Source organism: Delphinus delphis, chromosome 20 (genome assembly GCF_949987515.2).
Source record: "Delphinus delphis chromosome 20, mDelDel1.2, whole genome shotgun sequence".
Lineage (NCBI taxonomy): Eukaryota > Metazoa > Chordata > Mammalia > Artiodactyla > Delphinidae > Delphinus > Delphinus delphis.
This window is the reverse complement of record NC_082702.1, coordinates 30,676,803-30,703,771: the sequence shown is the minus strand read 5'-3', so window position 1 is coordinate 30,703,771 and position 26,969 is coordinate 30,676,803. Positions and strand designations below refer to the sequence as shown.

At 47.9% G+C, this 26,969-nt stretch overlaps 2 long non-coding RNA genes across 3 annotated transcripts in view; one reads left to right on the top strand and one right to left on the bottom strand.

Annotated features, from left to right (window-relative positions):
- LOC132416280 (uncharacterized) overlaps positions 1-26,969 on the bottom strand; it is a 63,045-nt gene that overhangs the window by 13,992 nt on the left and 22,084 nt on the right. The window contains exon 4 of one of the 2 annotated variants that reach the window (XR_009517531.1): positions 26,352-26,472. This is a non-coding gene — a long non-coding RNA (uncharacterized lncRNA). Of the gene's footprint in view, positions 1-25,881; positions 26,473-26,969 lie in introns of those variants that run through there. The other variant, XR_009517530.1, reaches the window with a different exon arrangement.
- LOC132416279 (uncharacterized) lies at positions 24,343-25,856 on the top strand. The gene is made up of 3 exons (XR_009517529.1): positions 24,343-24,518; positions 24,692-24,757; positions 25,612-25,856. It is a non-coding gene; the product is annotated as an uncharacterized lncRNA (long non-coding RNA).

Below are 26,969 nucleotides of genomic sequence, written 5' to 3'. Positions count from 1 at the left end.
AGGCGGATTCTTAAGTTAAGCACTGCGCCACCAGGGAAGCCCTCCCCCAAAAAAACAAACCTATTTTTAAATAGGTCTCCATACACAATATACAAAACAAAAAAGATACAAAGAGAGTAAGACTCCTTCCCACATTTGCGCCCCAGTCCCCCCGCCTCCCCAAGTCAACTGTCACCACTTACTGGTGTGCCCTCCCAGGGATATTCTCTGGCTGCACAAGCGCCGATGATACACAGCATCTGTCCCACCCCGAAACACACACTATTTACCTTGAAAACTTGGCGAGTGTTTTCTCTCATATAGTAAACTCTCTGCCAGGTCCTTTTTTCCATTTAAGAGAAAAGAATAGGTAGATGGAAAAAATTAAGAGCTTAAACAACCAAAACATAAGGGGACAAAAGAAAAAATAGATGAAACAAAAGGGTTAAAGAAAATATGGGAGACAAAGAGAAAACTCCACACACAACTCTGCCATGGTGGCGCTGCCCAAGGCAGCTGAGGCTGTGACTACATCTTTTGGTCTTTTTCCGACCCGCCAAGCCTAGCACTGTGCCTGGGACCCCTCAGAGCAGGGGTCATAAACACCCCTAAAAATTCACTGACAGTTATAAACCTTCCTCTCCCTAAAAATACCCGTATGAACAACCTCAGTCAATCTTACATATGATCTCAGGGAATTCACAGGCTGTCCCAAAGCCATCTCTGGAACCCCCAGAAGACCCTGATTAAGAACCTAAGGTCCGTGTGATCTGTTACTTAAAAGAATAAAGCAGTCTAATAATAGATTAAAATACTGAGCACTTAAGACCTGCCAGGCACTGGGTCCAGCACTGCCTACACATTACTTCATTTGATTGTCACAACACGACCTCACGAGGTCAGTACCGTTATCAACCCCATTTTACAGATGAGGAAACCAAGGCACACAGAGGTTAAATGACTTGCCCAAGGCCACTCATCTAGTTTTGTAGAACTCAGATCTGAACCCAGGTCCAACAGACTCCAAAGCCATGCCCTGAGAGTGCAGAAACAACTTCCAGGATGGAAGGCGGTCAAGGCTGAAGTCCCTGAGGCTGGCCCTGGTGAGGAGGCGGAGACGCAGCCCACACTCACCCACACCACCACCCTCAACAGAGCGGGAGGTAGACTCAAGCTCTGGGAGATTGTCCATTCATGCTGCCAAGGGCCTGACACCAGGACCCAGAAGAGGCCAGGAGCAGCCTTCTCCAGCCCCGGCCTAGGTCAAGGTGGCCCAGAAGCAGGAGCGGGTGAGAATGGAGCCTTCTCCAAGGGTGCCCTGTGGGGCTGGGCTCAGTGGGCCAAACAAGGAGCAGGACTTACTGTGTGCTTCCTGGCACTGGGCACTTCCATAATCCACACTGTCACCCTCTCTGTTTGGAAGTCATCTGCGGCCTCCCTGGGAGGGTTTCCCCCTCCGTCCATGAATTGTGCTTCAGATGCAGCACTACAGTGCAATGGAAAGGGCTCGGCCTTGGGAGTCAGATGCTCTACCCTCCCTGGCTGCGTGACTTTGACCAAATCACTTACCTCTTGAAGCTCAGTTTCCACATCTGCAAAGTGTCCCTCCCTCATAGGGAAAAACCATAGCATAGGGTCTATGCCCATAGCAGGTGCTCCGTAAACAGGGACTCATAGGGCTACAGCCTTTCTTAGGCTTCTGTTTGTGAATCTCTGAGAAGGCCCCTGCCAAGTCCTTCTCTGTGACTGCAGAGCTCTGACGCCCCTTGGGAAGGACACGATGCTGGTAATGACACCTTCCGGGGGGCAGAGAGGTCCCCTGTGTCTCCAACAAGCAGGCTGGCCACTCCCTGTGCAACCTCAGCCCCGGTGCACACAGGACTGCCGTCTCATCTCACCCAAATGCTTCACCTGAAGAATCTCTTTTATTTCTACCACATCTTGAAGGGAGAATCAGCCCTCAGTGTCTCACTTTAATAATAATAATAATAATAATAATAATAATACCAACAACTAATATTTATTGAGTGCTGAACACTTCACAAGTGCCAAGCGCTGGGCTAAGCAGTTTCTGAACATCATCTCATGGACCCTGCACCATCAGCACCACTTTAGAGGTGGACAGTCAGGGCCCTGCTATGGACCCCCTGCCTTAGAGGGTCTGTCTCTGGTCCCCCTCCCCACAGGTGAGGAGTCTGAGGGTCCAAGGAGACACATCCACCTGGAACTCTCATACCTGTCCCTCCCCCACTGTCCCCATCCCACCAACTAGACAAAGCTTTGGGTACCTGGGACCAATTCCAGAGTCTGTGTGGGCCTCCTCCCCAGGTTGGTCCTGCCTGAGGGTAGACCATGCCATCAGTCTGTGTACTCCTAGGGCTGAGGGATGGCCAAGGGGCAGCTGTATTCAAGGATGGGAGATGTGTGGATAGGGACCGAGCGCTTGCACTTTGATGTTTACAGTGTGGAACGGAGGCAGGGGTGGGAAGAGAAGAGATGAACTACAGGACAATCCTCCACCTTTGCTTTTGCCCCAAGCCCAGCAAGTGTTCGGGGGAGGCCTCCACTAACAACCCTGGAGAAGAATCCTGTTATGACCCCACTTTACAGATGACAAAGCCGAGGCTCAAGAGATTCAATGGTTTGCTCAGAGTTATAAGGCTAATAAGGGGCAGACCCAGGACCTGAATTTAGGGCTGCATGACATAGAGGCTGTGCTCAGGCCTATACTAGATGGATGGGGCCGAGAGAAGGCTGCAGGTAATCCTGCCCCACACTCAGGCATAAGAGGTCCCTGTCCTGGGCCTTGTGCTTTAGAGAGCCTACATATCCAAACACTCAAAACACAAATTTATTAAAGAATACCTGGGGGCCTCTGTCACTCACGAGCTAGTACTTATTTGGCACAGTGTGATCAATGAACCCTAAACCCTGGTCTGTTCTTGTGTCTAACACTGTTCCCTAAGAAAATACTCCTCCAGCTCTTGTCCTATGTCCTCAAATCAACAAAAAGTGAGTCAAAGACCTTAACAGATGCCTCACTAAAGAAGATATACAGACGCCAAAGAAGCATATGAAAAGATGCTCCACATCATATGTCTTCAGGGAAATGCAAATTAAACCAACAAGGAGATACCACTACACACCCATTAGAATGGCCAAAATCCAGAAGACTGACAACACCAAATGCTGGCGAGGACGTGGAGCAACAGGAACTCTCATCTATTGCTGGTGGGATGCAAAATGGTCCAGCCACTCTGGAAGATAGTTTGGCAGTTTTTACAAAACTAAACATACTCTTATATAATCCAGCAATTGTGCTCCTTTGTATTTACCCAAAGGAGTTGAAACCTTATGTCGACGCAAAAGCCAGTACATGAATGTTTTATAGCCGTTTTATTCATAATTGTCAAAATCTAAAAGTAACCAAGATGTCCTCCAGTAGATGAATGGATAAACTGTGGGACACCCACAGTGTGAACGGAATATTATTCAACATTAAAAATAAATGAGCGATCAAGCCATGAAAAGACATGGAGGAGATAAATGCATATCACTAAGAGAAGAAGCCAATACGAAAAGGCTACATACTGTATAATTCCAACTAGATGACATTCTAGAAAAGGCAAAACTATGGAGACATTAAAAAAATCAGTGGTTGGCAGGGGTTGGTGGAGGGAGGGATGAATAGGCAGAGCACAGAGGATTCTTAAGGCAGTGAAACTACTCTGCATGATACTCTGATGGTGACTGTATGTCACTAAACATTTATCCAAACCCATAGAATGTACAACACCAAGAGTGAACCCTAATGTAAACTATCGCCTTCAGGTGATTATGATGTGTCGATGCAAATTCACCAGTTTTAGCAAAAGCACACTCTGGTGAGGGATGTTGATAATGGGGGAGCCTATGCATGTGTGGGGGCAGAGAGCACATGGCAAATCTCTATACTTTTCTTTCAGTTTTGCTCTGAACCTAAAATTGCTCTAAAAAATAAAGCCTACTTTAAAAAAGTAACTGTATGCCAAGAGAGTTTATGGATGGTCCCAATGCCAATGTCAGAGACGGAAACTGCTTTCAAAGTGCAGGATGGGGACTTCCCTGGTGGTGCAGTGGTTAGGAATCCACCTGCCAATGCAGGGGACACAGCTTCAAGCCCTGGTCCGGAAAGATCCCACATGCCGCGGAGCAACTAAGCCCGTGTGCCACAACGACTGAGCCTGTGCTCTAGAGCCGGCGAGACACAACTACTGAGCCCACATACCACAACACTTGAAGCCCACGTGCCTAGAGCCTGTGCTCTGAAACAAAGAGAAGCCTCTGCAATGAGAGGCCCGTGCACCGCAACAAAGAGTAGCCCTCGCTCACCGCAACTGGAGAAGGCCTGCGCACAGCAACGAGGACCCAACGCAGTTAAAAATAAAAATAAATTAATTAAAACAAACAACAAAAGAGTGCAGGGTGGGTCTGAGTGGAAGAGATGAAAGGACAAATTAACTCATAAATCTTTGTCCTCAAAAAGCATGAATGCAGTAGATTCTCATGTCATAAAGTATCATTTCCCATTAGTGTGACACATGAATTGCTCTTAGTTTTCCTTGTGTTCTAAATTGCGTTTCCAGAACATTCATGAGTTTATGCTATCTGTAGAAGTTTCACAAGGCAACTGAGGAATATTTTGTAATATTAAACATTTCATACTACTCTAAATTTATATATCTACACATATTCATAAATTGTCAGTTAGATACACATTGAACTCTAGAACTATGAACAATTTTATAAAAATTCTTATTAAAATTTCATTAACTCTTTATAAAATTAAATAATATAGGACAGTGAAGCTAGATGGAAAAAACTAGATGTCCTTGGTAGCCTCCTTCAGCAAGTTCGACCATTTCTGGTCCTCTTGGAACAAGGGGAAAATAACCTCATTTACCTAAGCCTCTGTGCAGCTGAAAGCAATTTGATACATCATGTAAGGATGATTAAGCCCTTCATGCTCTGTAGACTGATTATGATACTTGAAATAAACAGTTCTTATGATGTTATGAATAAATAAATACTCTTTATTGGAGAACTAAGGGTGAATGGATCCACAGAGAACGATATGTAACTCGATGTCACTGAAATTGAGCTACTTCAAGGAGGAAGGAGATAAGAAGGATACTCTCTTCTGAGACATGCTCAGAATCAGGATACAGGCTACATTTAGTTTGCTTCATATTTGGACTACCATTTTCTTACAGGGCTTCTGTTATTCCTGGCATTTCTAATTGCCAGGAAATTTCTCTCCTGCTGTTTGGTAAATGATCTAATATCCATTACCTTCTTTCCTGATCGTCTGTCTGTCATTCTGGGTTCCCTTTACATTGCTCTCCTGGGTTGGATTCACTGCTTCTTGGATACCCTGTCATCCTCTATCTTGGACTTTTATTTGCTGGAGTACATCCTCAAGCAATCTTTTACCAAAAGGATGAATTAGGGGAAACTTTCAGAATCCCTAAATGTTGGAAAACACCTTAATTTTTCTCTCATGCCAGACTGATAATTTGGCTGGATGTTACATTTTAAGTTCAATATCATTTTCTCTTAGCCCTTTTGAAGGTATTGCTCCATTGTTTTCCAACATTCAGTGTTGCGGCTATGAACACTAACATGACTTTTATTTCTCACTGTAAGTCTGTTGTGAGAAATTTCTCAGTCTTTTTGCAATACTTTTATTGATCTTTAAAAGTGTTGTCAACCATATTTTTAATATATAAGAACTCCTTTTCTGAATGTTCATCATAATACCCAGGATTTATTTTTCCTGAATGGAGACATTTCCTGAATCTCCCTGGTGAGTTAAAGGTTTTTTGCTTTTATTATTAAGTTTTCTGATAGTTTCTTGAGCTATTTCTGCTTCTTTGAGCTGAAAGCAGGCTCTGTGCATGCGAGTTAGACTTGTTGGCTGGCGGACCTTCTTCTAGCGTGCCCAGGTAGGCAGCTGACAGCAAGTTCCTGCCTGTGCAACTAAGCCCGTGCACCACAACTGAGCCTGAGCTCTAGAGCCCACGTGCCACAACTACTGAAGCCCACAGGCCTAGAGCCCGTGCTCCACAACAAGAGAAGCCACCGCAATGAGAAGCCTACACACCACAACGGAGTCCCCACTCGCCACAACAAGAGAAAGGCTGCGTGCAGCAATGAAGAACCAAAGCAGCCAAAAATAAATAAATAAAATAAATTTTTTAAAAAATCCAAGACAATCAAAGGACATTTCAGGTGTGCAGGGAGCTTTCCTAAAGCACGGAATCAAGAAGAGAGGAAGGAATCGCCTCTTTCAGCCTCGGCCTTCTGGGACCTCAGAGTCTGCTAGGGAGACTGTCAGACTAACTTGTCTCCTCTCCTACAGGGTAGAAAGTATCTAGACAAACCCCCATAGAAGTTCCAAACACGGCAATTACATCTGGCTGTAGGCAAGACTGAAGACTTCCTGAAGGAGGTGGCCTCGAAGGATTTTAAACAGGTAGAAATTGTGGGCAGGAAATTCCAAAAAGAGGCAACAGCAGAAGCAGAAGCATGGAGGCAGGAGAGCTTGGGGCATATTTCTGGGTTAGCATGGATTACATTTGCTTGCTAGGGGAGGTGGGGGCCAGACAATGAAGAGATTGGAAAAGTAGGCTAAGGGGAACCGGCATCCATCATTTGCAAGTTCCAGATCCTAGATTTCTGAACAGAGAAGTGTTCACTGAGCACTGTTTATTGAGCACATATTACGTGTTAGGCAATCAGCTTGACGAACCTCACTTAATGTGCTGGAGAGGGTGTGGAGAACAGGAAACCCTCTTACACCATTGGTGGAAATGTAAATTGGTGCAGCCACTATGAGAAACAGTATGGAGGTTCCTCAAAAAACTAGAAACAGAGTTGCCATATGATCCAGCAACCCCACTCCTGGGCATATACCCAGACAACACCATACTTCAAAAAGACACATGCACACCTATGTTCACAGCAGCACTATTCACAATAGCCAAGACATAGAAACAACCTAAATGTCCATCAACAGACAAATGGATAAAACAGATGTGGTGTATATATATATATGCATGCATATATACACATACAGACAATGGAAACAATGGGATATTACTCAACCATTAAAAAGAATGAAATAATGCCATTTGCAGCAACATGTATGGACCTAGAGATTATCATACTAAGCAAAGTCAGAAAGAGAAATACAAATACCATATCACTTATATGTGGTATCTAAAATACAACAGAAACGAACATATCTACGAAACAAAAACAGACTCACAAATATAGAGAACGGACTTGTGGTTGCCAAGGGGGAAGGAGGGTAAGGGAGAGAAGGATTGGGAGTTTGAGATTAGCAGAGGCAAACTATTACATACAGGATGGACAAACCACAAGGTCTTACTGTATACCACAGGGAACAATATTCAGTATCCCGTGACAAACCATAATGGAAAAGAATATGAAAAAGAATATATATATGTATAACTGAGTCACTTTGCTGTACAGCAGAAATTTAAACAATATTGCAAATCAACTATACTTTAATAAAATGTTTTTAAAAATCTCATTGAATGCTCACCATAACCCAGGAGGTAAGGACTGTTATTATCCCCATTGAATAGCTGAGGGGAACTAGGGAGATGCAAACTCAGGTCTGTCTGACACCAAAGCCAGTCGCTCCTAACAACTGCAGTCTTCACTCACTGCAGTTCGAAGATTCGGGAAGTGGTGTCACGGTGGTCTGGGTTATGTGGGCAGTGCAGAAACCCCCTTGTGCTTCTGCTGTGGGAGCCCAGCAGACACCCAAGAGCGGCCCCTGCAGTTCAGGAGCCCCGGCTAAAGGGGACCCTTCCCCCATCGTAGCGCCCTCCCTCTGAGCCACACAGGAGCAGCCAGAGCCCCGAACAAGAACTTCCGCGATAGGGTGGCCCTTGAATCCCAACCCACCAAGCCTCAAGATCAGCTCAGCCTGAGCCTCTAACTCTCTCAGGGTTTAATAGCTACTCGCCCAGGCCCCCCACCGAGAGGGGATGGCAGGCCCCCTCTGTCCTTACTCTACTGCGGAGGTTCAGCCTCTAGGGAACACTCCGAGTTACAGTCCGCAGAGCCGGGCGTACACACTGAGCACCAAGATATTGGCACATATGCTGGGGTCACCCTGGCCACCTTATGAAACCTGAAAGCGTGGAGACAGCCCTTCCTCACCTCCTTCCTCCAACACCCCCATCCCATCAACAACCAAAGAGAAGCGCAGACTTTCCTCGTGGCGTTTCGACCCCACACAAAGGTGCCATTGCTCAGTAGGGAGGACGCAGGAGGGGAGAGGAGACAGAACCAGCAGCCCGGTTGGCTTTGAGCACTCGGGGTCAGCCTGGTGTAGGGCAGTATTTCCCCAATTGCAGTTCTTTGAGAACCACCTGCACTATTTTAGTCATCACATATCACCTGGTCTATTATTACACTTAAATTCATCTGAAAAGGAAACCTTGTATCGCTATTATAGACGAGAAATTGCATCGTGTGCCATAAACAGGGGTAACCATGGAGACAGAGAAGAAATGAAGCAAAGTTATGCCATTTCTAGCCAGGCTCTGTAGCAGGCTGAGGCTCCCTCCGCATCCCTTCCCTGACTCCTTACTCTCTCTCTCTGTTCAAAAGAGGAACATGGCAAGTGTGGGATGAGCACTGAAGACATCCTAGCACTAAATTGCATCTCCTTGAGGTAATTAGGAAGACTGATGGAGAACTGAAAGGGGAATAACCTTGTGTTTATGTGTCCAGGTTGTTTTATAAATTCATCTCACTTTGGGAAGCTGGACCACTGGAATTAGACTTGGAGTCAAGAAATGGGGTTCAAGTTCTGGCTTCACTACATCCTTGCTGTGTGAGTTTGGAAAAGACCCTTGCTGTCACTGGGTCTCCTCATCTGTTAAAACAGGGCAGATGGAAAAAAAATAATAGTAAGGCAGATGGTACCCATGGCATGGGTTATTGGGAGAAGCCTCAACCACTGCTCAAACCCTGAGGCGAGTGGGGCAAGGATGAGACAGGGACGGGAAGGGCACTTTGCCAAATCGAAGGTAAGACCCCAGGTGCATCAATAATCTGGTGGCAATTGGGAAGCTAATGTCACAAAAGGCTAGAATTGGGTCTCCAGAACCTAGTTATTGCAGCTCACGACAGCCCCCGGCTCAGAGATGTGGTCCCCTGGAGATGAGAACTGGGCCCCTGACATTGTAGGGGTGGGACCTGGTCCAGGCTAGGGTTGGCTTAGAGTGGAGAGTCCACCTCCACTGGGAGGTCTAAGTCAGGGCTTTGATGGCCTCCTGCCGCTCTCAGGTGTGGAAAACCACTTGTATCGTTGGACAACTGGGCTGACTCAGGGCACTGCACATCATGGAGGGCCTATAAGGGGCATTTTCAGGGGCCTCAGACATGCCTTGTGGGTAAAGAGGCAGGATGACTTTCTTTGTTGCAGACCTGAAGATTCTGCAATTCCACAAAGTTTGCTTGGGATATCAAAACATACTTGGCAGAAAAAAAAGGAAAAAAAAACCGTAGTTGGCTATTCACGAGCCTGGCACATAATAGGCACTTAAAAAGTGGAACTCATGGCAAATTGAATTAAAGATATCAGGGCAGGCTGAAGAGCATTGTGCTTAGATTCAAGTCCTGGCTCTGCCTCCAGGGCAAATCACCTACTCTCCCCAGCCTCGGTTTCCTCATCTACAAAATGGGTTAACAATGCCTACCACAGGGTTATTGGAAAGAGTCAGTGATATAATATGTGGAGTGTTTAGCTCCACATGGTGCTCAATATGGTGCCTCAATATGCATAGTAATCACCCAGCAAGTGGTGGACGTTATCCATATTAGCCACTAGTAGTCATCTGGTCAACCTATGTGAAAACTGAAGAGACACTTTCGTGAGTTCAGAAAGCTAGTTATTGGAAGAGCTGGAACTAGGAACCATGGGGCTCTTAGACCAGTGCCTCTTCCCCTGTTTCAGCAGCTTTGTGAATAACATTGCTCATTCAACAATGATTCTACTAATAAGTGTCCAGATCTCTCCAAGAAATGACTTTCTTTGCAGATGAGCAAGTTTGTAAACTCGTTTGGTACACTACCGTTTACCCAGGCTTCGAAACTATTGCCCAAGTTTCAGTCCCAGGATAATAAACTGGGAAAGTCTTTGTAAGAGCAACGCCAACAGTCTTAATCCTGCACTGAACGAGTTTCAGCCAGGGGTGGGACTTGCTGGACTCCTTTTTTCTTCTGAGATCACCTGGGGATTTTCCATCCGTTAGTTGGTGTGACCCTGAATGATCTCCACCCCTCAACATACCTGATCCTGCCTCCTGGCCCCAATCTAATTAAAAAGATAAGCATCTCAGTGAGCTCCCTTCTCCCAGGAAGCACTGCGATTGGCTGCAGGGCCCAGGGTGAGGATTGATGTTTGTGACCTAGCTGGTCCAAGCCGACACCTGGAACCCATGTTAATCACAGGCAGCTGCAATTCAAGAAGCACAGAACTGAGGTCAACACTGAAGCTGGGTGTCAGGTAGGAGCTGTAGGGATCCCAGGCTCCTGCAGAGTCCTCCCCTGACCTCCTGAGTCTCAGACTTAGTTGCATGGTTGGTAAGAGCCAACATGGTTAGGGCCCTGCTCTGAGAGCTTTCCAAGTGCCATTGATCTAAGCCCTTGACAAACCTCCCATTTTACCCTGGAGCACCCCAAGACACGAAATGTTAGCAACTTGCTAGTAACTTGTCACATTACTAGTAAGTGACAGAGTCAGACTGTGAACGTGAGACAGGCTGGGACCTGGGACCCTTTGCTGCTGTGCTTGCAACTGAACAAACCTCTCCTCCAGCAACAAAATACAAAGAAACTATAGGGGACTAAAAATAACTGCGTGCATGCACAGTTGGGGCAAATTATGAACAAGATACAAAGAGACCAAAACCCCACACAGCACCAGCAAAGGGGTGGGCAGACCACCTAAGCCACCCCTTGGGCCGACCCCCGGACCCACCCCTACCCTCACCCTATATAAGGAACCAGCTCACCCCCCTTCAGGGAGCGAGCAAGGGAACCCCCCTCCTGCTGCAGCAGGAGCCCCAATAAAGCCTTGCCTGGGGACTTCCCTGGTGGTGCAGTGGTTAGGAATCCACCTGCCATTGCAGCAGGTTTTTTCCTGAATGGAGTCATTGCCTGAATCTCCCTGATGAGTTAAAGGTTTTTTACTTTTATTATTAAGTTTTCTGATAGTTTCTTGAGCTATTTCTGCTTCTTTGAGCTGAAAGCAGGCTCTGTGCATGCTAGTTAGACTTGTTGGCTGGCAGACTTGCTTCTAGCGTGCCCAGGTAGGCAGCTGACAGCAAGTTCTTGCCTGTGCCTCAGCGTCAAAACAAGAAGGGCCCTCTTCTGTCCCTCACATGGGAGCTTGGCCCCTGTTAGACTGGTTACTTCATTTCTTTGGAGAATATCGCACGGTCTCAGCCCGGGGGGAAATGGTGGATCCAAACAAGTAGAAGTGAAGGAAGCCATGTGGTAGTGCTACAGCCTCTTCTCCCGTCAGTCACCACCCTGGTTCCTGCACCTCCTTCCTCTTCTTCTCTCCCACTTTGACTCCCCAGCTAAAACAGAACAAAATACCCACCCCTACCCCGTAGACTTCGCTACTTCTTGATCTCAGCTGTGGCTTCCTCTGATCCCATTTACTCATAAATGTGATTCGACCCCTTCCGGTATTCCAGAAAAATGTTAAAATCTGATTCATTGATCCAAGGCATCCTCCCCCACACCAATTCTCTGCTGTTTGGCGTTTTTCTCTCTGTCTGTCTTTCTTTAGTTTCTTTCCATGGATTTTCAGGAGGAAGGACAGGTAAACGCACATGCTCAGCCTTCTATCCCGAACCAAACATCTGGGCTCGGCTTTTTATTGGTATTATTTGAATGTCTGCAACCACCCTGCAGGATACGGATTATTATCTTCATTCTACAGGTGAAGAAACTAGACTCAGAGAAGTTAACGACATTTCCCCTTACTCAGGCAGGACCAGCTGAGAGGGAAGCTTGAAGACCATAAGGGAAAATGAGCTGGGGAAAAGGCCGAAGTGAAAAGGGAGCAGACTGGTTACACGTGGCCCTGAATGGATAACACTTGAGCAGTGCAAGGAAACCACCAAGGAAAGCGATTTTAGGTCAAGAAAAAGAAGAGCTTTCTCATGGCAGAGCCATGTGGAGTAGGAAAGCACTGTGTCAGCAGGCTGACACATCATGGATCGTGCTCCTGTGTTGCCTAAGGGACAATGGAGACCTCAGAGAGGCTGTGACAAGACGCTGCACCTGCTCAGGCCACACTCCAACTTGGATGGAGACCAGAAGAGGGTTTGGTGGGAAAGGAATGGAGCCCAGGTCCCAGAACGGGGAGGGAAGTTCCTCACGTGGACTGCAGGGGGCGCTCCAGACCCAGAGGCAAGGGCGGCCTGGGTAATCCCTGAGACCCAAGGAATTGTACCTGGGGTTGGGAGCGGGGAGGAGTGTTTGAATATCTGTTCCCACCTCAGTCTGGCTGGGTTTGGAGCCCAAAAGATCCCAGGAAGGGACTAGAACTCTTAGACACCGCCGCCGGAGGATAAATCGGGACAAGTTCTCCAAGGGCCAATTAGGCCTTAGGTGGAAAAGGCCTTAACAAGGTGCAAACCACCCAGATTCACAGGGCATAAGGCTTTTAAAATAATTTGGCAATGTACGTCAAACACTAAAATCGTTCCCATTTGTCCCAGTAGTTTCACTTCTGGAAATCTATTCTAAGGCGTTCACCACAAATTCAGAGGGGAAAAAAAAAAAAAAAAAGCCTCACTCACTCACAAAAAGGTTCATTTTCACTATTTACAATTGTGAACAACTGGAAATAACTTTAAGTCCATGAACCTGCTCAACTAAGCCATGGTCTGTGCACACAACAGGAGATGATACAACCATGAAAAATGCAAAAACACAGGAAATGATTATGGTAACAATCTTAAATAAATATTAGGCTACAAATTCATTATGCAGGAATTTTTTTTGAAAAAAGAAGCCAGGTCTTCCCTGGTGGCACAGTGGTTCAGAGTCCGCCTGCGGATGCAGGGGACATGGGTTCGTTCCCCGGTCCGGGAGGATCCCACATGCCACGGAGCGGCTGGGCCCGTGAGCCATGGCCGCTGAGCCTGCGCTTCCGGAGCCTGTGCTCCGTGACGGGAGGGGCCACAACAGTGAGAGGCCCGCGTACCGCAAAAAAAAAGAAAAAAAAAAAAAAAGGAAGAATAGAAAAGAAAAAGGAAGCCATACAAAATATGGAAATGAAATATACTAAAATGTCAACAGTGGTTGTGGTCAGATGGTAGATAAAGATAATTCTTTACTTTTCCTTCTTTCTATTTTTCTGAATTTTACAAATTTTACTGAAGTAGCATTTTTAAAAGTAAATAAATACTGTTTGAAAAGGAAAAAAATGTGTGTACTTTGAGCCAGAAATTCTACTTCAAGGCATGTTGTGTCCTAATGAAAAAATTATGAATGGACACACACAAAAGATACCAAGATGTTTATCACAGCACGGAGTATAATAGTGAAGATTTGGAAACAACAAAAATGTTTCAAAGTTCGGGATCGGTTAAATAGATTGTGGAATGAATCTACTAAAATAAAATTGTAGAAGTCAAACTACTTTCATGGACAGATGTTCATAATCTACAGAGAAGCAAGGGAAAAGTCATTTGTAAAGCAGTGTTTACTTTAGGCTTCTATTTTTATATTTGAAAGGATTACGTATGTATTTTTTTAATTTTTGAAAATTTTCTACAATAAACAAAAAAGGGAAAAGAAGGGAAAGGGAGCTAGATCCAGGTGTCTTTTAATCTGAGGCACAGATGGCTTGATTTGCACAATTTATTTTTGAAGACAGGGGAAGGGCAGAGTATTTGAAATTGAAACTCTCTTAGAAAATTTGGGCCAAGTGTCTGCAATAGACATTAGCTAGATGGGGGCCTCCCACCCCCTCCAAGCCCAGCCTCATCATCCACCTTCCCTGGCAGGTGCTCTCAATTGCTTGCGCATATGTCAGCCCCCAAATATCTCCATCAAGGAGGCAGGGCTAGCCCTGACCATCCACATTTGATGGAGGATGAACCAGAGGTCCGATACAAGTTTGTGATAAGGCAGGGGTTGGAAAGCAGGCTTTCTGATTCCCCTGGCTCCCTTCCCTACATGTCTGAGCTGCTAACACTCATCTCACAGTTTTATAGGGTAAACGTAAAGCAGGGATTCTCAACCTCGGCACTATTGACATTTGGAGCCGGGCACTCCTTGGTTGTGGGAGGTTCTCCTATGCATTGTGGGATCTTTAGCAGCATGCCTGGCCTCTACCCATTAGATGCCAGTGGAATAGCTGCTTCTCCCCACCCGGATAGGTTGTGACCACCAAAAATGTTTCTGGACATTGCCAAATGTCCCCTGGGAGGCAAAATCGTCCACAGGTTAGAAACACTGAAGTAAGATGAGATGTGAAATAGAATGTCCCCAGGGTCATTCCTTGGATCAGGCGATGCCACTTGTCCCCAGACCGGGGTGGGAGGGGGTCCAATAAGGAAGGAAGAGAGGGGAGACTGGTTTGTGTAAAAAGCTACTACTCTACACAGTGCTCATCTTATGTTGACTTTTTATTAAACAGCTCCTTACCCACACGGTGGGTTCTTGGAGAAGACGGACACTGTCCTACTCAGCTTTGTGTCTGCTGTTCCTAGAATAATGTCTGCATTAAGCCAGAGCTCAATAAATATTTGTGGAATGAAGTGAAAGAATTCACCACCACATTCACTAGGCAAAGCAGGATGCTGGGGACCATAGGATAACTTCATTAATACATATTTAATTCCACCTGAGTCTTTTCCTGACCCAGCCTTCAACAGTGTCCCACAAAAACGGAGCCCAAAGTCGAGCTCTCTTGGTTCTCACATTGATTCAACACTCAACAATCAAAGGACAGGGCTTCCCTGGTGGCACAGAGGTTAAGAATCGGCCTGCCAATGCAGGGGACACGGGTTCGAGCCCTCATCTGGGAAGATCCCACATGCCGTGGAGCAACTAAGCCTGTGCGCCACAACTGAGCCTGAGCTCTAGAGCCCACGTGCCACAACTACTGAAGCCCGCGGGCCTAGAGCCCGTGCTCCACAACAAGAGAAGCCATCGCAGTGAGAAAACTGCACACCACAACGGAGTCCCCACTCGCCACAACTAGAGAAAGGCTGCACGCAGCAATGAAGACCCCAAGCAGCCAAACATAATTAAATAAAATTTTAAAAAACTCCAAAACAATCAAAGCACATTTCAGGTGCGCAGGGAGCTTTGCTAAAGCACAGAATCAAGAAGAGAGGAAGGAATCGCCTCTTTCAGCCTCGGCCTTCCGGGACCTCAGAGTCCGCTAGGGAGACTGTCAGACTAACTTGTCTCCTCTCCTACAGGGTAGAAAGTATCTAGACAAACCCCCATAGAAGTTCCAAACACGGCAATTACATCTGGCTGTAGGCAAGACTGAAGACTTCCTGAAGGAGGTGGCCTCGAAGGATTTTAAACAGGTAGAAATTGTGGGCAGGAAATTCCAAAAAGAGGCAACAGCAGAAGCAGAAGCATGGAGGCAGGACAGCTTGGGGCATATTTCTGGGTTAGCATGGATTACATTTGGTTGCTAGGGGAGGTGGGGGCCAGACAATGAAGAGATTGGAAAAGTAGGCTAAGGGGAACCGGCATCCATCATTTGCAAGTTCTAGATCCTAGAAGATTTCTGAACAGTGTTCACTGAGCACTGTTTATTGAGCACATATTACGTGTTAGGCCATCAGCTTGACGAACCTCACTTAATGTGCTGGAGAGGGTGTGGAGAACGGGAAACCCTCTTACACCGTTGGTGGAAATGTAAATTGGTGCAGCCACTATGGGAAACAGTATGGAGGTTCCTCAAAAAACTAGAAACAGAGTTGCCATATAATCCAGCAACCCCACTCCTGGGCATATACCCAGACAACACCATACTTCAAAAAGACACATACACACCTATGTTCACAGCAGCACTATTTACAGTAGCCAAGACATGGAAACATCCTAAATGTCCATCAACAGATAAACTAATAAAACAGATGTGGTATATATATATATATATATATATATAAATATATAAACATACAAAGGGATATTCCTCAGCCATTAAAAAGAATGAAATAATGCCATTTGCAGCAACATGTATGGACCTAGAGATTATCATACTAAGCAAAGTCAGAAAGAGAAATACAAATACCATATCACTTATATGTGGTATCTAAAATACAACACAAATGAACATATCTACGAAACAAAAACAGACTCACAAATATAGAGAACGGACTTGTGGTTGCCAAGGGGGAAGGAGGGTAAGGGAGAGAAGGATTGGGAGTTTGAGATTAGCAGAGGCAAACTATTACATACAGGATGGACAAACCATAAGGTCTTACTGTAGAGCACAGGGAACAATATTCAGTATCCCGTGACAAACCATAATGGAAAAGAATATGAAAAAGAATATATATATGTATAACTGAGTCTCTTTGCTATACAGCAGAAATTTAAACAATATTGCAAATCAACTATACTTTAATAAAATGTTTTTAAAATCTCATTGAATGCTCACCATAACCCAGGAGGTAAGGACTGTTATTATCCCCATTGAATAGCTGAGGGGAACTAGGGAGATTCACACTCAGGTCTGTCTGACACCAAAGCCAGTCGCTCCTAACAACTGCAGTCTTCACTCACTGCAGTTCGAAGATTCGGGAAGTGGTGTCAGGGTGCTCTGGGTTATGTGGGCAGTGTAGAAACCCCCTTGTGCTTCTGCTGCGGGAGCCCAGCAGACACCCAAGAGCAGCCCCTGCAGTTCAGGAGCCCCGGCTAAAGGGGACCCTTCCCCCATCGTAGCGCCCTCCCTCTGAGCCACACAGGAGCAGCCAGAGCCCCGAACAAGAACTTCCGCGATAGGGTGGCCCTTGAATCCCAACCCACCAAGCCTCAAGATCAGCTCAGCCTGAGCCTCTAACTCTCTCAGGGTTTAATAGCTACTCGCCCAGGCCCCCCACCGAGAGGGGATGGCAGGCCCCCTCTGTCCTTACTCTACTGAGGAGGTTCAGCCTCTAGGGAACACTCCGAGTTACAGTCCGCAGAGCCGGGCGTACACACTGAGCACCTAGATATTGGCACATATGCTGGGGTCACCCTGGCCACCTTATGAAACCTGAAAGCGTGGAGACAGCCCTTCCTCACCTCCTTCCTCCAACACCCCCATCCCATCAACAACCAAAGAGAAGCGCAGGCTTTCCTTGTGGCGTTTCGACCCCAAACAAAGGTGCCATTGCTCAGTAGGGAGGACGCAGGAGGGGAGAGGAGACAGAACCAGCAGCCGGGTTGGCTTTGAGCACTCGGGGTCAGCCTGGTGTAGGGCAGTATTTCCCCAACTGCAGTCCTTTGAGAACCACCTGCACTATTTTAGTCATCACATATCGCCTGGTCTATTATTACACTTAAATTCATCTGAAAAGGAAATCTTGTATCGCTATTATAGACGAGAAATTGCATCGTGTGCCATAAACAGGGGTAACCATGGAGACAGAGAAGAAATGAAGCAAAGTTATGCCATTTCTAGCCAGGCTCTGTAGCAGGCTGAGGCTCCCTCCGCATCCCTTCCCTGACTCCTTACCCTATCTCTCTGTTCAAAAGAAGAACAGGGCAAGTGTGGGACGAGCAGTGAAGACATCCTAGCACTAAATTGCATCTCCTTGAGGTAATTAGGAAGACTGATGGAGAACTGAAAGGGGAATAACCTTGTGTTTATGTGTCCAGGTTGTTTTATAAATTCATCTCACTTTGGGAAGTTGCACCACTGGAATTAGACTTGGAGTCAAGAAACGGGGTTCAAGTTCTGGCTTCACTACATCCTTGCTGTGTGAGTTTGGAAAAGACCCTTGCTGTCACTGGGTCTCCTCATCTGTTAAAACAGGGCAGATGGAAAAAAAATAATAATAAGGCAGATGGTACCCATGGCATGGGTTATTGGGAGAAGCCTCAACCACTGCTCAAACCCTGAGGCGAGTGGGGCAAGGATGAGACAGGGACGGGAAGGGCACTTTGCCCAATCGAAGGTAAGACCCCAGGTGCATCAATAATCTGGTGGCAATTGGGAAGCTAATGTCACAAAAGGCTAGAATTGGGTCCCCAGAACCTAGTTATTGCAGCTCACGACTGCCCCAGGCTCAGAGATGTGGTCCCCTGGAGATGAGAACTGGGCCCCTGACATTGTAGGGGTGGGACCTGGTCCAGGCTAGGGTTGGCTTAGAGTGGAGGGTCCCTCTCCACTGGGAGGTCTAAGTCAGGGCGTTGATGGCCTCCTGCCGCTCTCAGGTGTGGAAAACCACTTGTATCGTTGGACAGGCTGGGCTGACTCAGGGCACTGCACATCATGGAGGGCCTATAAGGGGCATTTTCAGGGGCCTCAGACATGCCTTGTGGGTTAAGAGGCAGGATGACTTTCTTTGTTGCAGACCTGAAGATTCTGCAATTCCACAAAGTTTGCTTGGGATATCAAAACATACTTGGCAGAAAAAAAAAGAAAAAAAAAACCGTAGTTGGCTATTCACGAGCCTGGCACATAATAGACACTTAAAAAGTGGAACTCATGGCAAATTGAATTAAAGATATCAGGGCAGGCTGAATAGCATTGTGCTTAGATTCAAGTCCTGGCTCTGCCTCCAGGGCAAATCACCTACTCTCCCCAGCCTCAGTTTCCTCATCTACAAAATGGGTTAACAATGCCTACCACAGGGTTATTGGAAAGAGTCAGTGATATAATATGTGGAGTGTTTAGCTCCACATGGTGCTCAATATGGTGCCTCAATATGCATAGTAATCACCCAGCAAGTGGTGGACGTTATCCATATTAGCCACTAGTGGTCATCTGGTCAACCTATGTGAAAACTGAAGAGACACTTTCGTGAGTTCAGAAAGCTAATTATTGGAAGAGCTGGAACTAGGAACCATGGGGCTCTTAGACCAGTGCCTCTTCCCCTGTTTCAGCAGCTTTGTGAATAACATTGCTCATTCAACAATGATTCTACTAATAAGTGTCCAGATCTCTCCAAGAAATGACTTTCTTTGCAGATGAGCAAGTTTGTAAACTCGTTTGGTACACTACCGTTTACCCAGGCTTCGAAACTTTGCCCAAGTTTCAGTCCCAGGATAATAAACTGGGAAAGTCTTTGTAAGAGCAACGCCAACAGTCTTAATCCTGCACTGAAAGAGTTTCAGCCAGGGGTGGGACTTGCTGGACTCCTTTTTTCTTCTGAGATCACCTGGGGATTTTCCATCCGTTAGTTGGTGTGACCCTGAATGATCTCCACCCCTCAACATACCTGATCCTGCCTCCTGGCCCCAATCTAATTAAAAAGATAAGCATCTCAGTGAGCTCCCTTCTCCCAGGAAGCACTGCGATTGGCTGCAGGGCCCAGGGTGAGGATTGATGTTTGTGACCTAGCTGGTCCAAGCCGACACCTGGAACCCATGTTAATCACAGGCAGCTGCAATTCAAGAAGCACAGAACTGAGGTCAACACTGAAGCTGGGTGTCAGGTAGGAGCTGTAGGGATCCCAGGCTCCTGCAGAGTCCTCCCCTGACCTCCTGAGTCTCAGACTTAGTTGCATGGTTGGTAAGAGCCAACATGGTTAGGGCCCTGCTCTGAGAGCTTTCCAAGTGCCATCGATCTAAGCCCTTGACAAACCTCCCATTTTACCCTGGAGCACCCCAAGACACGAAATGTTAGCAACTTGCTAGTAACTTGTCACATTACTAGTAAGTGACAGAGTCAGACTGTGAACGTGAGACAGGCTGGGACCTGGGACCCTTTGCTGCAGTGCTTGCAACTGAACAAACCTCTCCTCCAGCAACAAAATACAAAGAAACTATAGGGGACTAAAAATAACTGCGTGCATGCACAGTTGGGGCAAATTATGAACAAGATACAAAGAGACCAAAACCCCACACAGCACCAGCAAAGGGGTGGGCAGACCACCTAAGCCACCCCTTGGGCCGACCCCCGGATCCACCCCTACCCTCACCCTATATAAGGAACCAGCTCACCCCCCTTCAGGGAGCGAGCAAGGGAACCCCCCTCCTGCTGCAGCAGGAGCCCCAATAAAGTCTTTCCTGGGGACTTGCCTGGTGGCGCAGTGGATGAGACTCCGTGCTCCCAATGCAGGGGGCACAGGTTCGATCCCTGGTCAGGGAACTAGATCCCACATCAGGGAACTAGATTCCCACATGCATGCCGCAACTATGAGTTCTCATACCACAACTAAGGAGAGCCCTCGAGCCACAACTAAGACCTGGTGCAACCAAATAAATAAATATTAAAAAATAAAAATAAAAGCCTTGCCTGAATTTCTTGTCTGGCCTCTTATCAATTTCTGTTGATTAAGGAGGCCAGGACCCTGGTAGGTAACAAAGGCAACAACTTGACTTCAGAGCCATTCATTCATTCATTCATTCACTAAATATCTCCTGAATGTCTCCCATGTACAGGACACTGTTCCAGGCACTTCATATGTCAGTGAACAAAAGAAATGATTCCTTATCGGATCACGGTGCTTAAATTCTAGCAGGGGGCGACAGCACATAAGCTTTACAAATAAGTAATTTACTTCATTAGAAGGTGTTAAATGCTATGAAAAAAGAAAAGATAGAGCAAAGTATGGGGGATCAGGAGTCCTGTGGGTTTGAGGTATGTGTTGCAATTTTAAACAGGGTGATCATGGTGGGCTTCATGGAGACAGCAAGATTTGAGCAACAGTGTAGAATAAAGAAAGAAGGGAATGAGCCATGTGGATATCTGGGGAAGAAGCATCATCACTGGCGGAGGGAGCATAAAATCAGTTTACATTGTGAGAATTAACAAGGGGTCAGAGGGAAATAAAGGTGGGGGTGATGGGGAACCCTCTGGAGTGACACATCTACATGAAATGCTTTTCAGAGATCACAGAAGCTGAGAACTGAAGGATGAGGGGCCTGGCCATGTGAAGAATTGGGGGGAGGGTGTCTCCGAAGGATGTTGCGGTTTTCAGATCTCAATATCCTGGCCACCCTTAGGTGTGGGGTGATGTAGAGAAACAGAACAGTGAGAGATATACATATACACAAAGAGAGAGAGAGATGTTAGGAATCGACTTACATCGTTATGGAGACTGAGAAGTCCCACAATTAGTCACATGCAAGCTGGAGGCCCAGGAAAACCGGTGGTGTAATTCAACCTGAGTCTGGAAGCCTGGGAACAGAGGAGCCGATGGTGTAAATCCCAGTCCAAGTCCAAAGGCCGGAAAGCCAGGAGTCGGAGGGCAGGAGAAGATGGATATCTCAGCTCAGGCAGAGCGCGTATTGACCCTTCCTCTGCCTTTCTGTTCTACTCGCACCCTCAGTAGATTGGATGACGTCCACACACAATGGTAAGGGTGATCTTCTTTACTCAGTCTTCTGATTCAAACGCTTATCTCTTTTGGAAATATCCTCACAGACGTGCTCAGAAGTAATGTTTAATCAGCTATCTGGGCATCCCTGAGCCTGGTCAGGTTGACGCAAAAAATTACCCATCACGGTGGGTGGGGGGGCAGAGATTGTTCTCCCAGCTCAAGTCTAAATCCCGAGGAAATCTGAGAGCCCCGAAGGGAAATGGCCCGGAGGCAGCTTTAGCTGAGTGTGTTGGGATACACATCTCACCTGGCACTGAAAGCCTGAGATTGTGAGGCCTTGAGTGGGGTCAAGGCTAGGGCCTAGGCCAGGCAAGTCTGAGGCTGGAGTGCCCTCAGGCAAAACAAAAACACACAAGCAAGAAGTAAACAGTAGTGCTAGAGATGGTGAGCTCTGTGATCTGAAATTGCATGAAGCCACTGTTGAGAACCAACCCGGGCTTCACGTTAAATACCTTGGGATATAAGATTATATCGTCTCCTCTTTGGACTCTTCTTTCTTCCCTTTTTCCCTTCCTTCAACTTTACTGAAGCTTAAGACTTGTGGGGCAACACGTAGCAAGCTTGCAAAAGCCTGGAGAAAGCTAGCTCAATCCCTTATTGGAGGCCACTTGGAAGCTAATATTTTGGGGGTGGGGAGTTTCCAACCAACATTTTAAACTGCTTTGTCCAGCTCAGATTTGGAAGAGGCTCAGCTTTGCATGTGGGAGATTCGGAGCAAGGTCCACTCTCTCCTAGCGAGTTTCAGTCTCCCCCACTCAGCAGAACCAAAGCCTGGGGACTCACCAGACCCGCCTTCCTTGGGGAGCAGCCTTGGGACCACCTCCAAAGAGGGAGGGCTGCAAATCCTACACAGGTATTGACTCTTTAATCAAGAGAAATTGACAAGAGGCCAGATGAGAAATTCAGGCAAGCTTTTACTGGGGCTAGTGCTGTAGCACAAGGGAGTGAAAACGAGAAACAGGTGCCCTCGCTCGCTCTCCAAGGAGGGTGGGCTGGTTCCTTAAATGGGGTGAGGGTAGGGGCCGTTTGGTGGGTTGGGCCAGAGGGGTGGCTTAGGTGGTCTGCCCACTCCCAGGGTGGTGCTGTGTGCAGAGATCATGCGCAGTACCCTGACTTTACTCTCGGCACTTCAGAAATGGCGGTTGGTTTGTGGCCCTTTTAAAGTATCCTGCTGTTCACAATTGCCCCGACTGCGCATGCGAGGTTATTTTTCGTCTCTCAGTTTCTTTTTTTTTTTTTTGGCCACGCAGTGCGGCATGTGGGATCTTAGTTCCCCGACCAGGGATCGATCCTGTGCCTCCTGCACTGGAAGTGCAGGGTCTTAACCACTGGACAGCCAGGAAGTCCCTCTTATAGTTTCTTTGTAAATGAAGAGACGTTTGTCCAGGTTCAAGTGCAAGCACTCTGGTAGAGAGTCCCAGGTCCCAGCCTATCTCAGTATCTCTTTTAAAAAAGTGGAAATTGGGTGTGAGAGGTGATAAGATCCCTTTGGGAGGGCTTGTGGAGGAACTTCCATTCTTGGCAAGGCAATAGGTGTTCCAACCAAATGCCGGATGCTAACCTCTCCCACCTTCACCTTTCAAATATTTTATTGCAGGAGTCCTGGGATCATTATTTTTTTTCACCGTCTCTAGATAAGCCTTGCCCCTGTGAAGCCCAATACAACCATGTGAAAGGTACTTGCACTACAAGCAGGAAAAGTGAAGCTTCCCCATGGGGGTGGCCATGTGACTGCCCTGTCCGAAATGCCATTAGCAATCCTTTCTCCTGCTTCTTTAACCCTTGACCAGTTGTCTAATGCTGTCCTTTGTTCCTCTGTTTCCTAGGGACTAAGTGTCTTGATTTGCTGAGTGAGGACACAGACTTATTAGCAAAGGACATGAACTGTTCTGTGTCCAGCTTCTGCGGCTGCCGGCCACATCACTTCAATCTCTGCCTCTGTGGTCACGTCGTCTCCTCCTCTTCTATTCTCTGTGGATCTTCTAAGGATGCTCGCTGGATTTAGGGCCTATCTGGATAATCCAGGATGATCTCACCTTAAGATCCTTAATTTAATTACATCTGCCAAGTCCCCTTTTCCAAATAAGGTAATAGTCGCAGATCCCAGGATTTGACATGGATAGCTCTTGAGGGGCCATTTTTCAGCCTACCACAAGTACAAGGGACTCAGAAACCCAGCAGAAGGAACAGATGAAAGGAGATCCGCTTCCCTTTGAATCTGAGATGCAGCCACCTGGCACCGCTACCCTTCCTCCGTCCCCAAACTCCCACTAGTCACCCCAGACCTGCCCTCTAGGCCTCCCAGAGCAGGCCTCTCCCGAAGCCAGTTTGCGAGGGCCCTTCCGGCGGTGTTCTCTCCCCATGAGACACACAGGGAACGGAGTCCTAAAGCAGCATGGTGGCTCAGCAGCCCACTTGGATGAGGAATCCTAGAATAAGGGATAAGGGGGGGGTGGAAGGGATAAGAGGCAGGGAAGGGCTGGGGAATAACAAAGCCTTTTTCTCTCCCTCCGCTTTCAGAGGCGGGAAGTGTGCACTGTCTGCGGGTAGGCATTTGCGGCGGTACACACTGGCAGGCAGGCGGGCGGGGCAGTGTCCCCCCCTGCACACGGTGGGAAGTGGGTGGCTGCGCGCACCCGGCTGTGCGCGAGGCAGCGGGGGTGGGGGTGGGGGGCAGCGCCCGAACGTGCACAGGGCGGGGGAGGGGGGAACGGCTGCCGCAGTGCGCGCTTCCGCCCAAGCTGGTGCTCCCAGGCGAAGAGGAGGCGCGCGCGCCTGGGGCGCTGTGCCTACGCGCCCCCGCCTGGGGCTATAAAAGCCTAGCCACCTGCTGCCGCTAGTGCGTCCAATTGCCCGAGAAGCCAACTCCACCTCCTCCGGCGGCAGCTCCTCTCGACATGGATCCTGAGACCTGCCCCTGCCCTACTGGTGAGCCCCCGCCCCCATCCTGCGGCACAGCGCGCCCCTTTACTTGCAAAGAACCCCGTGCCCTACGCCTTTGCTCAAGGACATTTGGGGAAAGGGAGTCATTTCCCCCAAGGGGCCTGGCCCCACCCCAAGTTTCACCACTTTAACCCTTCCTGTGGTACCTCCCTCTCTAGGCGGCTCCTGCACCTGCGCTGACTCCTGCAAGTGTGAGGGATGCAAATGCACCTCCTGCAAGAAGAGTGAGTGTGGGGACCCCTCTGCCCTTCCCCTCCCTGCTGTGCTCCCCAGAGCACAAGGCCTGTCCACGCAATACAGAGCGAACCCTAGGCCCCCTGTTACATTGCTTTGAAGTAACAGAACCACGCGGGAGGCCTTAAGACTCAGTTGCAGGGGCCCCTCCCTCAATGATTGTTACCTTAGGCCCTACGGTGGCAAGATGTTTTTGTAAATTCCCGGAAGATTCTAATGGGCAGTTGGGATTGAGAACTGCTATCCTGGTCCAATTCCTCCCCTCAAAACCTCCAGTGCCTGGGGAGCCATTAGTGAGGCTGGGGGGGTTAGCTCTGGAGTTGGGGTCCCTTGGGCTCTCTCAGGCCTTTGTGGATCCCCTCGATTTTACCCCCCCTGAATCTCCCCAAAGCAGTTGAACACGCAGGGAGAGAAGGAGGTGGGGGGAAGGCGCCCTTCTTCTTGGCGTGTTAGACTAGGTGTGGAGCACCCCCACCCCACCCCCTGGCCATGAATCTCCTGGACTCCCTACACCTGTACCATCTCTGCTCCTGCAGCTTTATCCTTCAAGGCCATTTACCCTGGATGTTTTCTCCTCCAGGCTTACAGTTCCCCAGCGTGAGCCTAATACCCCCATCCCGGGGAGTCCTGTGCTCACAGAAGGGGCTGTGGGCTAGTTACTAGGTACCCCTCTCCCAGGGTAGCCCAGAGCATAGCTGACAGAACAGAGATGCTGAGTCAACCCAGGTGTGAGACTAGGAAGGGGGCAGTGACCTCTGGCATCCCTCCTTTTCCCCCTCCCACTTGATGGGGACAGATGGGGGAGGCGAGGCCATCAGACTGGGTGCCCCCATTTTATCTGCAGGCTGCTGCTCCTGCTGCCCCGCAGAGTGTGAGAAATGCGCCAAGGATTGTGTGTGTAAAGGCGGAGAGGGCGCCGAAGCTGAGGAGAAGTGCAGCTGCTGCCAGTGAGGACGTGCCCCGTGCGAAACGTGTGTAAATAGTGCTGGGTGGCCCAGCGCCACCTGTCCCCGTGGTGAGGCTCGGCGGCGTGTCCCCTTCCCCTGCTAGCCACTGGCAAGTGACAGTAAATCCTATGAATGACATAAAGCAAGGACTGGTCTCTTCTTAAAGGGGCAGGACATGGAGGGTAGAAGGAGCCTCATCTGAGGGGACAGCTCAGTTGAAATATAAAATCCTGAGATTGGCCACTGGTCTTTCTGGGACTCGAATGGAACTTCGGGGGCTGAGGACATCCTCCCGCACCTTCATATGCCACTTGACCCTCTTGCCAAGTCAAGCTTAACTCTGGGGAAAGAGGGGAGACCAGACCCATATGGGTCTGTCTCTTTCTCCTGCCTCTCAGCCTCACTCTCTGCATCTGTACAACGGGGTTGGGGGAAGTTAAAACCAGCCCCCAGCCCCAAAGGCCTGCAGTTTCTGGAATTTTCTAGCTGCTCCTGCAAAGCTGCCTGTTTTCAGGGTCATTAGAGGAGAGGCCAGGAGGCCTGGGGCCTGTCTTGGGAAACCGTTCAGCTGCGTTTCCAAGGTCACCGCCCTGAGCAGCCTGTCTCCCCGAACAGATCGTTCAGCTCCTTTTCAAACCTTCTCATTTGGTAGTTTGTGTCCAGCTCCTTCCCTCTTCAAGAGGAAGTAGGGTAATGAGTGCTTCAATCCACAGTAGTTGTGGTACAGTCCTTGATAAAAGGGAACACGCAGATTCTACCTGGGTTGAATGGAAAAGAAAAATAGAATTCTGGCAGAGAAAAGTTTCCCAGTTAAGAGAACACAGTGCTGCAAACATGTCAGTTTTCCTCCAAGTTGCTTTATCAGGACAGTCCATTCAAAAGCCCACCAGGATTTTGTTTTTTAGCCCAACAGGCTGAGTTTCAAAAAACAGTGCCAGAAAAGCCAAGCCAGTGTTGGAAAGGAACAACAAAAAAGGCTTGTTCTAACCGCATACCAGTTCTTGTTCTAAAGCTCTAGGAAGTGGTGTCGGCTCAGGAATAGATCAGTGGGACAGAGAGGATAGTTCAAAAATAGACCCCAGTGCAGCTGCAAGTAAGAGACATGAAATCATCAGCGAAAGGATACACTAGTTAGTGAAAAGTGCTGAAACAATGGGCTACCCCTTTGCATATCAGATAAAAAATAATTTCCAATTGACTTAAACACCCAGGAGCAAAATCAAAGCTGTAAGAGAATTTGGAAGAGGAAAATAGG